Source organism: Microtus oregoni, unplaced genomic scaffold, assembly GCF_018167655.1.
Source record: "Microtus oregoni isolate MIOR12 unplaced genomic scaffold, Mior012 000021F_ref0000039, whole genome shotgun sequence".
NCBI classification, from domain to species: domain Eukaryota; kingdom Metazoa; phylum Chordata; class Mammalia; order Rodentia; family Cricetidae; genus Microtus; species Microtus oregoni.
The window spans coordinates 36,279,567-36,293,255 of record NW_024543080.1 but is presented as its reverse complement, the minus strand read 5'-3'; positions in this window follow the sequence as shown (position 1 = coordinate 36,293,255).

Here is a 13,689-nt window from a genome sequence, read left to right as displayed (position 1 = left end):
TGAGGTCACTCACACCTGCTAGACACTGAGCATGATTTGAGAGTTATTGTATTTTGTACTGCATATCCATCAACACCACAGCCCTTCTGTGACTTACTCTATGAGCATCTCCATTCTAGAACTGAAAAAACACAAACCAAGATAAATTATTAACAAGTTTCAGCAAATTATTAAATTTCAGATGAACATTTCAAACTCAAAACATTTAATACAACATCCAGTTTTCCTAACTCAGTGATTTACTTCTTCTGAGAGAAAAAGAATATTTAAAGAGACCAAATTTCTGAAATTACTGACTTTAGTTTCAATTTCAACTTAAAATTTTTCTTTATTTTCAGTATTAATTTAAAAATAAGATGATTGTATGCATATATTAACATTATTTCAACCCATCTGTTTCTACCTTCCAACTCTCCTTATTCTTTGTTATTGACTCTTGAGTTTGTGACTCTCTTATTATTGCATGTAAAAAGTATATATGTATATAAAATACAAATATACACATACATATATAGTTAAATATTTATATCTGTATGTTGAAATGAATCTACTGAATCCATTTGATTTTGTTTATATGTATTAGTGTTTGTGCATGAAGACTTTGTATTGGATAGTCTATCTGAATACACACTAGATAATACCTACCTACCAGGATACCAACTGGAGAGTACCTTGATTGTTTGTCGCTTTTCATCTAAGGTGGAACCTTGTGAGATTTTTCCCTATTTTGTTGGCATATTGATCATAACTGTGGTAATTATGCATGTCTTGCTTGTGCAATTGTATCTTGAGACTTCCTAACATCAGTTGTATTATATCAAATATAATACTCAGTAAACCCAATAAATGCTTAGTTTTACAATGAAATTGATCTACATTGAAACATATTGTTAGTAGAGATTTGGTGTCACTATATGATAAAATTACCAAACATGCACAAAGGTATGGGACTAAATAGATATAGAACAAAGTTTGGGCCAATTGAAGCATTGCTACCATTTGAATTATATTTGTCTCTGCTCTCTAATTTTAAGGTCTACTTAAGAAAGATTATTAAACTTTTCATTTTTTTTTGCCCTTTTAAATGAACACTAGTGCTTACAGAATTCTTTCCAGGATGATATCTCAAAAGGCAATCACTATGGCAATCTACTACATGCTAAAAATCTTTTCTTCTGTTAAAATTCATGCATCTTTTTAGTCTTAAAATATTTTTCAAGGTTATTCTCTACAACCTTAAAGAAGAGGTGCATCTCAGAACAATCGACTGCTTTTTTCCAAAATGCCCTTTATATCAATTTCTTAAGATGAGAGGAAGGTGGCTTCCAAGGGAATATGTTATGCAATTTCAATGGCCTTTTTAAATGAATAGCTTCAGATATAGAGGTGTTTTATAAAAGGGTGAACCATAAAAGAAATCAGATATAACAGTACAGAAACATCTTCATTTTTTTCTAAGAAAGGAGACATTACACAACTTAAATGATATATATTCAGTAATTATTGCTAACATATTTTTACAATTCGTGGAAGAAAATATTTAATGCTGTTATTTTTATATGATTGTCAAATAATTTTCTATAGAGAATGAGAGGGTAACACAATTTTTATGCACCTTATCTGAATTGGACTTTTTGCTGTGGCTGCTCACTATTCTGTGGTCTTTGGGAAATACTTTGTAATATGTTTGTATGGTAAAAAAAGCCACATTTTCCACTAAATATGTTTCTTAAGACATTGGCAACATGTATATGTTATATTTAATTTTGATGTGTGAAACTATAAAATAAAAAATACAAAGTTATAAATCTTTTAGCTTTTTTTCTTTCAATTATAACTGGTTATTTAATTAATAGATCTTAGATACACATTCTTACTTATTTAATTTTAAATACAGCTTTTCAATTCTTATTTAGTAAATATTTATGATAGGTTTCTGAATCACGTAGTATTGTACTACAACTGATAATTTTTAAGATATGGATAAAATGGACAATATTATATTGCATGCACAAAGCAGAATAATATACATATTCTGTATATATATATATATATATATATTAGAAAATAATATAATTTGAAAGAGTATTCATGCAGAATATTTCACATACTTGTGTCCTATGTTTGACAATTACTCTTATGAAATATAGAGAGAGACCATTGATAGAACTTTTTTGAATGACCTCAGATCAATTTCAATTTGTGTCTTAATACAGTATTACTAGAAGGTTGACATTGCAATGTTAATCTTCTGTCTTTTTACTTTATTTTATTACTGTATGCTAAGAAACTTGATGAAGGTGACAAATTTATTTCTTTTTATTTTGTTTTGATTTCCCTGTTGAAAAACATTTAAGGGCATAGAATATCTATAATATTACAACTTTTTCTCTGAGAAAACATTTGTTACTTTTGCATAAGTTCTTGAGAGAACATCACTACTACTGTCATGATAATATTTATGATTTAAGGCAACTGGTCATTGAGGAAAGGTTATCAACTCTTTGCTCTTTATCAAAAACTTAATAAGATACATATTTCTGAGCTGTGTGAACACAATGGCATAATGTCACATAATTTAGAATAAGACGACCTCAGACATTAAAGACAGGCTTAACATCTAGACACATTTTTAGTCTAAGTGAAAATATTATATGGCTTCCATAACTGGTCAAAGGGACTGGTGTGCATCTAGAAATACAATATCCCACTTCAATAAAAATTCATCCTTATAAAACTTCAGTTTCTAGAAGCATCATAAAGACATACTTGAAATAATAGAAGCCCACCAACACCAGCCTTATGGGGAATGAACCAGCATAGGACCAAACTTGATCCTCTGAATTTGGTTGACAGTTGTATGGATAGGGTAGACTAAAGGGCCACTGGCAATGAAACCAGGGGTTATCCCTACTGCTTGTACTTTTTTTTTTTGTGTGTGTGTGTGTGTGTGTGTGTGTGTGAAGCCATTCTTGTTGGAGGGACACATTGCTCAGTCTAACTATAATGGGGAAAGTCTTTGTCTTCCTCGGAGCATTGTTCTAGACTTTGTTGACTCTACAACAGAACCTTACCTTCTATGAGGAGTGGATGGGAGGTGGAGTGGCAGGAAGTTGGCGTGAAAGGAGGAGAAAGAGAGTGGGAACTAGGATAAGTATGTAGTATGAGAAAAGATTTTTTAAATAAAATTTTAAAAAGACAATGCAAAACACAATCAGGCAACATCCAAAAAAAAAAAAACTTACCACATTGTAGATTATTTTCTATCAAGCATAAAACTACATTAATATGAACATAGTTCATAATATTAAATTAAATCTTTAAATATTGAGACAAAAAACACTAAATCCATCATTAACTTACTTTTATTAACTCTTTTATCAAATTCTATTTTTCTGGTATATAATTACCATTTGTTTGCTATTATATGGTTAAGTACTTTGTATCTGTTTCATTCTACACATCTGTGTTTATACATCCATATATAATTTTGTCGGTTGTTACCAATCTCTTCCAGTTGTGTAATAATCTGCATCTTTGACTACATTGAAGTCCATTGACAAGCAAATAATAGATACAGCTCCTCCTGTATCTAGGAAGCCAGAAAAATCTCCTTTATTTTTATAAACAAAGTCAGTTCTGGGCACTGTGAACCTATGGGTTGTAACCAATATGCACCAGATAAACCAAACCCATATTCTCCTCTCTTTTAACTGGATTTTTTGTTTGTACTTGGAGAAATAAAATCAATTGTGCCAGTCTCTGGCCTGTCTTTACCACAGAGATTGGGTTAGGTGAGTGAGTCTTAACCTTGATTTGTCCTTCAAAATCAGGGTCAATTACCTCTGGAGCAACAAAGATTCCCTGCATAGTAGTGCTACTTCTTTCCAATAATAACCCTGCAATGCCTTTAGCCAAAGACCCATAAACATCCCTGATTCAACGTGTAGACGGTTGAACAGAGATCTAGCTCTTCATTTCCTGAGGTTTCTCTTAAAAGTCTTGAAAGGATTTCCTTGCAAGGGGACAGACTGCCAGGTTACCTCAAGAATCTATTTGGGGGCCTGGGATGGGCTCTCTGCTCCTTTCCAACAAAGGGAATTCCCCTGAGCAACCTTCTTTGACCTGCATTCATTAGTCCAGTGCTTTCCAACTCTTGCATCTCAGGCATGGTCCTGGTTCCCTTTTTGCTCCTAGGCTTACTCTCCTAACAAAATACTGTCTGATCCACTGTCTCGTCTGACCGCATCCAAAGTAACTTGCAGAAAATCATACAGTCCTTCTCTCTGGGCCTCGATTCCTTTGGTGGGAGAGAACATATTTTGCCGATTTCCCCTGAAAAGCAAGAGCCAAAGCCAGCCCCTGAGTATATGAAGGTATAAAATCTGACCAACTTTGAATATAATAAAAGATGTCATACCTTTCATTCTAATAGGTCTCAAAACAGCCTGACATACTGCATTAGCATTCTCGTAGGGTAGCTGTTTAACAATCCAATGTCCATCTTCTGTATCCCCAATTAATGCGCATCAGCCTGGAGACAAAGTCCTGAAACAACTCATCAGGTCCTTGCCTTATTTTAGATTGGTCCTCAGTCTGCTCTACAGAGGGTGGAGGATTATTTTAGGTCTTCTAGGCACCTGTATTGATTTGGGCATACGCTGCTGTATCCAAACTTGAATGCAGGTCTGCTGCTCTCTAGGCTCACTGCTGGGGCCAAGTAGGGCAGCAGCTCCAGAGGTCATGGCCTACTATTTTCCTCTGGGCTACAGTGAGTGCAGAGAAGCTGCACTCTCCGTGGCTTGGTTGCTCTGCTGGGGATTGAACACCCAGAGGCCTCAGCTTGCCATTGCCTACTGTGCCTGGCAGGGGTGTAACTGTGCTCTCCATGGTGGCTTGATGATCCCTTAGCAGAATAGGGAAAGCATGTGTGTTTTGGGAAGGAGAAGTTTAAAATATTTATAACTTCTAAATATTTTCTGTGCCCATTGCAGCTTTACCTGAGCTCCACTGGCCTTTAAAACATACCCCAGCAATTGAACAGAGAGCTGACTTCTGTTTTTCTGGCCGTATTTACATTTTTTTTCCAGTTTTACTCCCAAGTTACTCACCACACCTTCACTTTTACTGTTTTCCCCAGAGAGCTCACTTTTGACTTAGAAGGTGTCCTTTATTTGTGATGTCCATCCATCAGTGTGACCCCTGTACTCTGGCCCCCTGTTGGGCATGATTTCTTGGGGGTCCCCCAATTTGTTCATCTGTACTTGGAGAGAGGAGGTAGGATTAAGAATTGACAAGAGACAACAGATAGAGTCAGAAGGGCATCAAATGAATACTGTGATCTGCCTCAAGTTTAGTATTCAAAGTTCTTATATACCCAATACAAAAAGAGGGAAGGCAAAAGACTGCCTTAACATGAAACAAAGTAATTTTCTCCACACATCCCTAAACATCAAGTAACCACACCAGAGGTCAACATATCATTTTGCCTAGGCAAAGCATCCGTTATCCACACCTTAGGTTAAACATCCTGTCTTATAACTTCGAGGGAGCAAGAATAGGTCTGAAGTCTTTGATTCTTAGTCAAGGTGAAACAGATCCACTTCGGTGGACGTCCACACATTTGATATGTACATATTTGTTTGACTATAGTATATTACTAGTACATAAAAGGATTTGGAAAGCATTGTTCTATTTCTCAGAAAGTTTATGTGTCATAAATATCACATTTTAATGGTCTAGTATATATTAGCTGTATAGGAAGATATATCTACATTTCTTGTGGAAATTTTATTATATATTTTCATTAGTATTTAGGCTATTTTTTTATTCTGTAAATATTTTTAACTTTGAAAAAGCATGTATTTTATTTTAATTAAAACTTATTACTGTCATCCTAACATTTCCGAGTTAGCATTATACCAACGACTTGTGATGAAGAGCAATAGGAATCTTTTATTCTAAATCATAATGAGTGAGGTCGCTCATATCAACTCTTGACAAGATGAATTTCAGATCTGCAGATCTACTTGATGTTTTTCAGTTTAATTGCTGCTTAAGGCTTTCAATTTTAATTATATTTTGAATTTTTTCTTATAATGGATGATCAATCATACTGTTTTTCCTATAACATATTAATTTGAGTTTACTTCATTATTCCTTATGCAATTTTTTCATACTGTATTATGTACCTTGAGTATTTATCTTTGTTCTAGTTTTAACCCTATTAAAATAAAATATTATTTAATAAGATAAGCTTTTTTTTACAAAATGAAGGTATTTAGCATACATAAGAATTTCCCTTTTCCATCTAATAAACTGCAATAAAGACATTTTAAGCTTCTTCAAAAAAAAATAAAAAAAAAGAATATATCTACTGAAACATGAGAGTAAAAGTTTTTACAACAGTTTAAGTATGTTTTGATTGATTTAAAAATGTCTGATTTGCCTTCAATTAATCTAGAACTCTCCTTCCACAATTTCTTTCTTCCACACCCTAAGTTCCATTGTATTTTCTTCTTGTTGCAACTATTTCTTCACTTTGATGATCTTTTTAGTATTTTATTGATATTTTCTCATAAAATGTTTTAAATAACTTGATTATTTACAATATGATTAAAAAGGTATTTCTCCAGTATTCAGAAAGATTTTGATGATACTTTCAGATTTTTTAAAGCTTTCTTAATTTAGGTATTATTGTTTCATGTATTTCCTTGATCCCTCTTTTTGCCTGAGTTAAGTTAGAGATATGTTATATCACCGTCATTTCTCACTGATCAGCATTAATTATTTTTTTTCTTTCTGTGCATCTATGCAAAAAAAGATTTCTCCTACCTATGATTTCAATATGTCTATTTATCTGTTAATAAAAATACTTTTTTTATTTACTCAAAGCTCAAAGGACAGTGGTGCTGAGAGCAACGTGGCCCATGTAGGCTAAGGTCAAGAGAGGAAAATAATATTGGTTAGAAGAAGGAAATTCTTGTGATATAATTGCAAGAATATGGTTGTTTTTATCCTTGTTTTGAAACTAATTTAAATAGTTTTGAATGACTTCCATTTGTATTAGGAGTTTCAAAACAGTCTACCATCGACTCTCCAGAAGACTTATAAATCACTCTTAGGCAGAACCATATAATAAATGAGAAAACAAATCAAAAAGAAATACAAAATATACATTTTGTGGAGAAAAAGAACAGCGTGGAATTTATTATCCCAAGATTTGGGCTGAAAGAGATGAGAAGCTTGATATAGACGAGGATAAAGGGAATGGTTCCCTCAACAAAGACCCCACTTTTCTAAGCGTTCAGCCTGTTAAAAGAAAACAACCAAGGGATGAAAGAAAATCATTTATAGCAAAGGAAAGCAATACACGAAAACTTATACCAGTGCAATTCATGATGTGGCCAGGCTCCATTCAAAGCAAGCAGGCAGCCAAGTGGATGTGCCTTTAGAAGAAAGAAGGACACAGGAGTAAAGAGTCTGTGGTCTTCTTCCACAAATACAGAAAACTACTGAAGCCAAGAATATGAGAAGTACACCCTCAATAAAGACATTCATAGGGCATTGTGTGAAATTGTGAAGCTGAGGTCTGGATTGCATTGGGGACTCCCAAGATTTTGGAGAACTCAGATCTGTGAATTATCTGCCAAGGAGAGAGGCATAGAAGGAATGGAAAGGGTCCAAGAGAGATTGAAGTGTGTTACAACCAGTAAAGCTAAAGGGGTGTATCTGTTCAAGCTCTTGGATATCAGAGATACGGTACTAGAAGAATTGGTAGAGATGCAGTACTCTGAAGAATTGGTGTTGCTTTGACATATTTTGGTCCTTCTTTGGTCCAGTATTTCCTCCTTGTGTCCTTATTCCTTTATTTTGCAATGTTAATATATATTCGGTGCCACTAAGTGTACACTATTTAGTTTTTGATGTTGATTTTACAGGGAGTTACAACTAGGACAACACCTTGTGTCTCAGAAGAAATGACTTTTAAGCTCTGTTGTGATTGTGAAATACTATGAAGACTTTTAAGTTGGACTAAATGAACTTAAGTCTGAAATTTTGCAGTTTGACTAAATAGGTTTGCTAGGGTTAAAAACATCTAGGGCCCCAGAAATAGAAGGCATTGTTTTGAATGTGAATGACCCTTACATGCTCAAATATTTGAATTTTGACCCCTAGTTGATGGAGCTGTTTGGTCAGGATTGAGGGTATGGTTTTGTTTGAGGAGGAATGTCACTGTGGAAGGGCTGCTTTCAGGCTTCAAAAACCCAAACCATTTATACTTCTCTCTCTGTCTCTCTCTTTCTGTCTCTCTTCTTTCTACCTCTATCTCTGTCTGCCTGTTTGCCCACCCTCCCTCTCTGTCTCTGTCTCTTTCTCTCTCTCTATGCCTGGAGTTTTTTAATCAGATGTAAGCTTTCAGAAATTGCTCCAATGCTTCACCTGCCTGCTGATATACTTGCTGCTGCCATGATTATTGTACAATCTATTATATTCTGTACATTCTGGAACCTTAAGTCCTAAATTAAATACTTTCTTTAATAATTAACCTTTGTTCAGTCTTGTTTATACAGTCATTTTCAGGAGAGACTGTTTCACCAGGGATTTCCTTGCATGTTGTCTTTTATAATGTTTTTTGATTACTCTTTTAATGTTCTCTGAATCATAGATGCAGGAACTGTGATATAAATGTATCTGCTGAGGCTAGGAAAATACCCATTAATATTTATGTCTTAGTTCTAAAAGTTATGATTCTTTGCTTTATATACTTCCTATTTCATTCCCTACTGCATTGAGCATATTCTTATAATTCTTACATTCATTCATAGCATCCATGTTAAAATCCTTATAGAGCAACAGGATCATTTATGCCATAGTAGAACCTATTCTTAAAAACCCACCATTGTTCTACTTACTGATCTCATTTCCTGCTTTTTGCTAGTTTAATAATTTTGAATTAAAGATAAATATTGTAAATACTATTCCAAGAAAATAAATTTTATATATTATTTTTTAAAGTGTTGTGTCTTTATAGTTAGAAATTTTCCTCTGAGTGTGCTTCATTTTGAGCATTTTATCCTAAATGAGTATGGACTTTATTCTGGGACTGTTTTAGCTCTTTGATAAGAAATGAGACTCCAGTATTAGGCTTGAACTTATTAAATATTGATGAATTATTTAAACATCAGAAGACCTTTAGAATCTGAATTCCACCATATCAGATGAACCCTTCCCCATCTTCCAGTTCTCCTTAGTTGCATGTATCACATTCTTATTCTTTGCACGAATGGCTCCACAAGTCAGAGACATAAAAACATCTATATATATTAGATATCTATGTAGTCATATAAGAAGGTTTCTTTCCTTATAATCTTTATAATCAGATCACCACCCCCTCTTCTCCCTGTACTATACTTTTATTAATACATTAATATTCTTTGACAGTTATATATAATGTATTGATTATATTTATCCAGCACTACCTCCTTTCAACTCCACACTTGTAATCTCAATTACATACCATTCCTACTTTCATGTCCTTGCTTTATTATTATTAATATTATATCAATTAATCAGTTACTATTGGCCATATGTATATGGCTATGTGGTTATCAACTGGGACAAGAACAATCTACCAGCCTGCACCAACCACAGTCATATTTCCACACTCAAGCAAGATCCAAGATACAGTAAGTGTCAGAAGAGTGTCGAGCCCTTTCTTATTCATCTTCCCGCTGATGACTCTGTTTATTGTTGATTTATCTTAAATTGTTCTTTTTCCAAAGGAGGTATAGTTATTATACCATAGTTTTCCTATTTCTAAAGGAGTTGCATTTTTCCATTTGGCTAATATGTGCATCTTTATGGTAGTCTGATTGGTATTAACCGTTTATTACCTGAACTATAGCAGCTAATTTATAATTGTGGGCAGGATATTGAATTTAGAATCTAAGGAAAGATTGTTATATAACCTAAAATTATGTCAAGTTGTTGAAATATGTTAACTTATCATTAAAATATTATAATCCTTTAACAAGAAAACCAAAACAAGGGATTCTATTATTCCTATATTCTCAATAGAAAAGGAGAAAATAAAAAGGAATAAGATAACAAGATTCTTGACAAGTTATGAAATCCTTTGTTCATGGTTAGTTCAACTGAGGAAAATGAAAGGGTTAATAGAAGAAGCAATAGTGCAAAAGAAAATTTGTAGAGGAATGTTTTGAGAATAAATTAATTTTCCCTATTAGGTATATGAAAAGAGTCTGGCATAAATCTCAGGAATGTAAGATACACAGATCTCAGAAATCAGTGAAGATGGTTTCAGGATATTGTGTTCTGTATTTTAAGGCATAACAGATTTTAAAAGATAGTTCTGGTGCTTATATAAATTATTTTGTATACCAATACAAGTTATAAGTAGCTTTCTTTTATATCTTTTAGGAAAGGAATGAAGAAATGCAAATATCCAAAACTTTGGATGACTGCAATGAATTCCTATGTTTTGAAAGATAGGCAAGTAGTGCTAAATTATAAGTTTCCAACACTTTAATTTTCTTATATTTTAAAATTCAAAGTCTCTATTATCATAATTAAAATTTGTATTATAGAATAATGTTAGCAATTTGACAAACAGAAGACTTTGAAAATAAAATTTGTGTGAGTAACTGACAAAACAGGGAGCCGGTCTTCAAACCATCATGAAATGGAGAGGTCAAAACATTTGCTATGCATTGCTATACACTGAGTTTCATGCATTATAAAATCAAGAGGGAATATATTTAGCTATCAGAGGTAGAGGGGAGATTCAATTTTTAGTGGTATCTTACCTCGTCAAAGGACAAAAATGCATTCCATTCGTGTGGCAAATGCAGACACCAGTTGAGCACAGCAGTCCCTAGAAAACTATTTTATTTGTGAAACCTCATGCTGTCCAGAACGCTGGGCAAAATCTCAGCATTGTTACCTACCCCCTGGGTCTTAACATAAAATGAGTTATATTATATTACCAATTCAGATAAACATAAATAAACATAAAATATATGAAATGTATTAGCTCTCTGGTGTGTTCGTATCTACCCCCATTTCCTAAACATTAAACATGATCATGATGGCTAGGAAGTAACAAAAACTCTTAAAATATTTTCTGTGTGATGGAATTTGTATGCTACTTGTGAAGTACTAGTTTGTTTTTGATGAAGATATATCTACATTTCATAATTTCTCAAAATAAGAAACTTTTGAAATTGGTAATTTTAGCACAACTATTACAGCGTAGTATTATTTAACATAATATACATATTTCCTGTTAATTTCTTTCTTTTAAAAGTATTCTTAGATTTTATTTCCATCCAAATCAATGATTTTACCCTTGTCTTGGGCTTAGCATAATGAGCTCTGAATTGTGTCCATGGTCAAGTAACATCATTTCAAGTAAGTAAAGTGAGAATCTTATTTTAGCTGCAGTAGAACTGGTACAGAGAACTTGAAAGTGTTATGGAACTCCCATTGACTTATTTCATGACCTGCAAATTGGATGCAGCAGATTCTTTCTCTCTCTTGATGGTACATGGTGTCGTTACCACAATTTGAACAGGCCTATAATAATACTAAGAAGCTATGCTCTGCTCCCAAAGCAGCGAGCATATACGGCATCAGGCCCCAGGCTATACCTGCACCGTCCAGCATCATTCATGGTTCACTTTATGTGGATTTGTTGCTTCTCCTCAGTCTACATGAACTTAAAATCCTCGTTTAATAGAATCTTGTTTCATTTTAAATTTCCCTTTAATAAAATATGCACTTTATGATAAGATTGGCAAGCCCTAGATAAATTGGAATTTTATTAAAATATTAAATCTAAAGATTGTTTAAAAAGTTAGAAAGGGGTTAAAATTAATTGAATCAAAGTGAAAATGTTTAATTTCAGAGGAAATATGGTATATTTAGTAACTTCTACCTTCCAATATAAATTGTGGAAAAGTTTTACCTTTAAATGTGTTAGTTTGTAGTAAACATATTCGTATTTGTCCCTTTGGAATAATTGCTCCTCTATGTTTTACTCCTACCATTTTTTATGCTCCACAGACATCACATAATTTACTCTTCAATTTCTAATATTGTCATTTTATTTACTAGTTAAATGTGCAGGCAGAGGTTAGGTAACACAATTTAGAGATGATGCTTATGTCTGCTTTTTTCCTCTAGTCTACAGATACATCTCTTTGACATTGTATTATCAAGTTCATTGAACATAATAAACAGTTTAATCAGAGCCTCTATTGTTCCCTTTCTTTGTTCACATTCTCTATAATTAGAATGAAAAGTGTGTAGATTTGATGAGGCTATAACTTAGGGAATATTTTGTACTTGTGAAACATTGGATTCAATATAAAGACAGTTTCAAGACATTGCCATTGTGTGTGATCACTTGTTCAGTCACACTAAAGACAATTTAATCAGTTGGTTTAGTGCTTTCTGCTTAGATATAAAAATGACTGTGTTTTACCTAAATTATTTTTGCTTATATACTAAATTCAAATATAACTTAAATTAGCCTTTACCTTAAAAATACTTTAAGCTATCTCAAAACATGTTTATAAAGAATAAAGTTTTGTAAATTATGTCTTGAATAATTATAGCGCACTACATAACATTTAAGCTCAGAAAAGAAGTGTTAGGGAATTGGGTCTAGAGGTAGTTAATAATGCCATAGAAAACCCAATAAATTATTTGCTTCTGTCTCTTTTTTTATCTTCAGATTTCTGGCATCCAACATGCCGCCCATATACTTTATTTCTTGAGATACCTTTCCTTTAAATCATTTCTTTCACTAATACTTCTGTACAGAAATCCATGCATGCGGCAGAAGTCCATCCTAGGCTCCCTTGGCACGTATCCACATCTAGCATGATCATGAGGCACCTGTACTCCACTGAACAAACTGCCAGGAAATCTCTAAGTTGAAGAGAAGTATTAGTGAAAAGAAATGATTCAATATATATATAAGAATTTCACATACAGGTCAAAAATAGGATTCATTAAATGTTATCAGATACTACATATATTGGCATTTATGCATTTTTTCAGACACATACATGCATAAGTGATACATCCAGGAAAATTCCACTATATCTACGGGCTTAGAAATATCATAAATCCATATATGCAGTATTTCTATATATACATACGTATAGGCATTAATGATCTTGTATAGAGAGAGACAATAATTTATGCTTAGAAAGGTTTTTCCCATTTATAGAAAATAGATTATTTCCTCACATCTATGTCTTGATTGCAATTTTTCCTTCCTTTGCTCCTGCATGTTCATCCATAGCTTCCCTCCTATCAGGATCCACAATAGAGACACATCCATTCTCCCATTTATATTTTATAAATGAAAGATAAGACAAAATTTAAACACCTTTAATTTTGTTCTTAATTATTGTCTTGACCCATTTTTTTATTCAGCAGTGAATTGCTCAGTTTCCATCAGTTTGTAAGCTTTTCATTGTTTCTTTTGTTTTTGACCAAGCTTTAATCCATGATGGTCAGATAGGATTCAAGTTGTTGCATCAATTTCCTTGTATCTATCTGTTCAGACTTGCTTAGTATCTGAGTATTTTGGAGAAAGTTCGGTGAGGTGCTGAAACAAAGGTATGTTCTTTTTTGTTTGGGTGAAATGTTTTA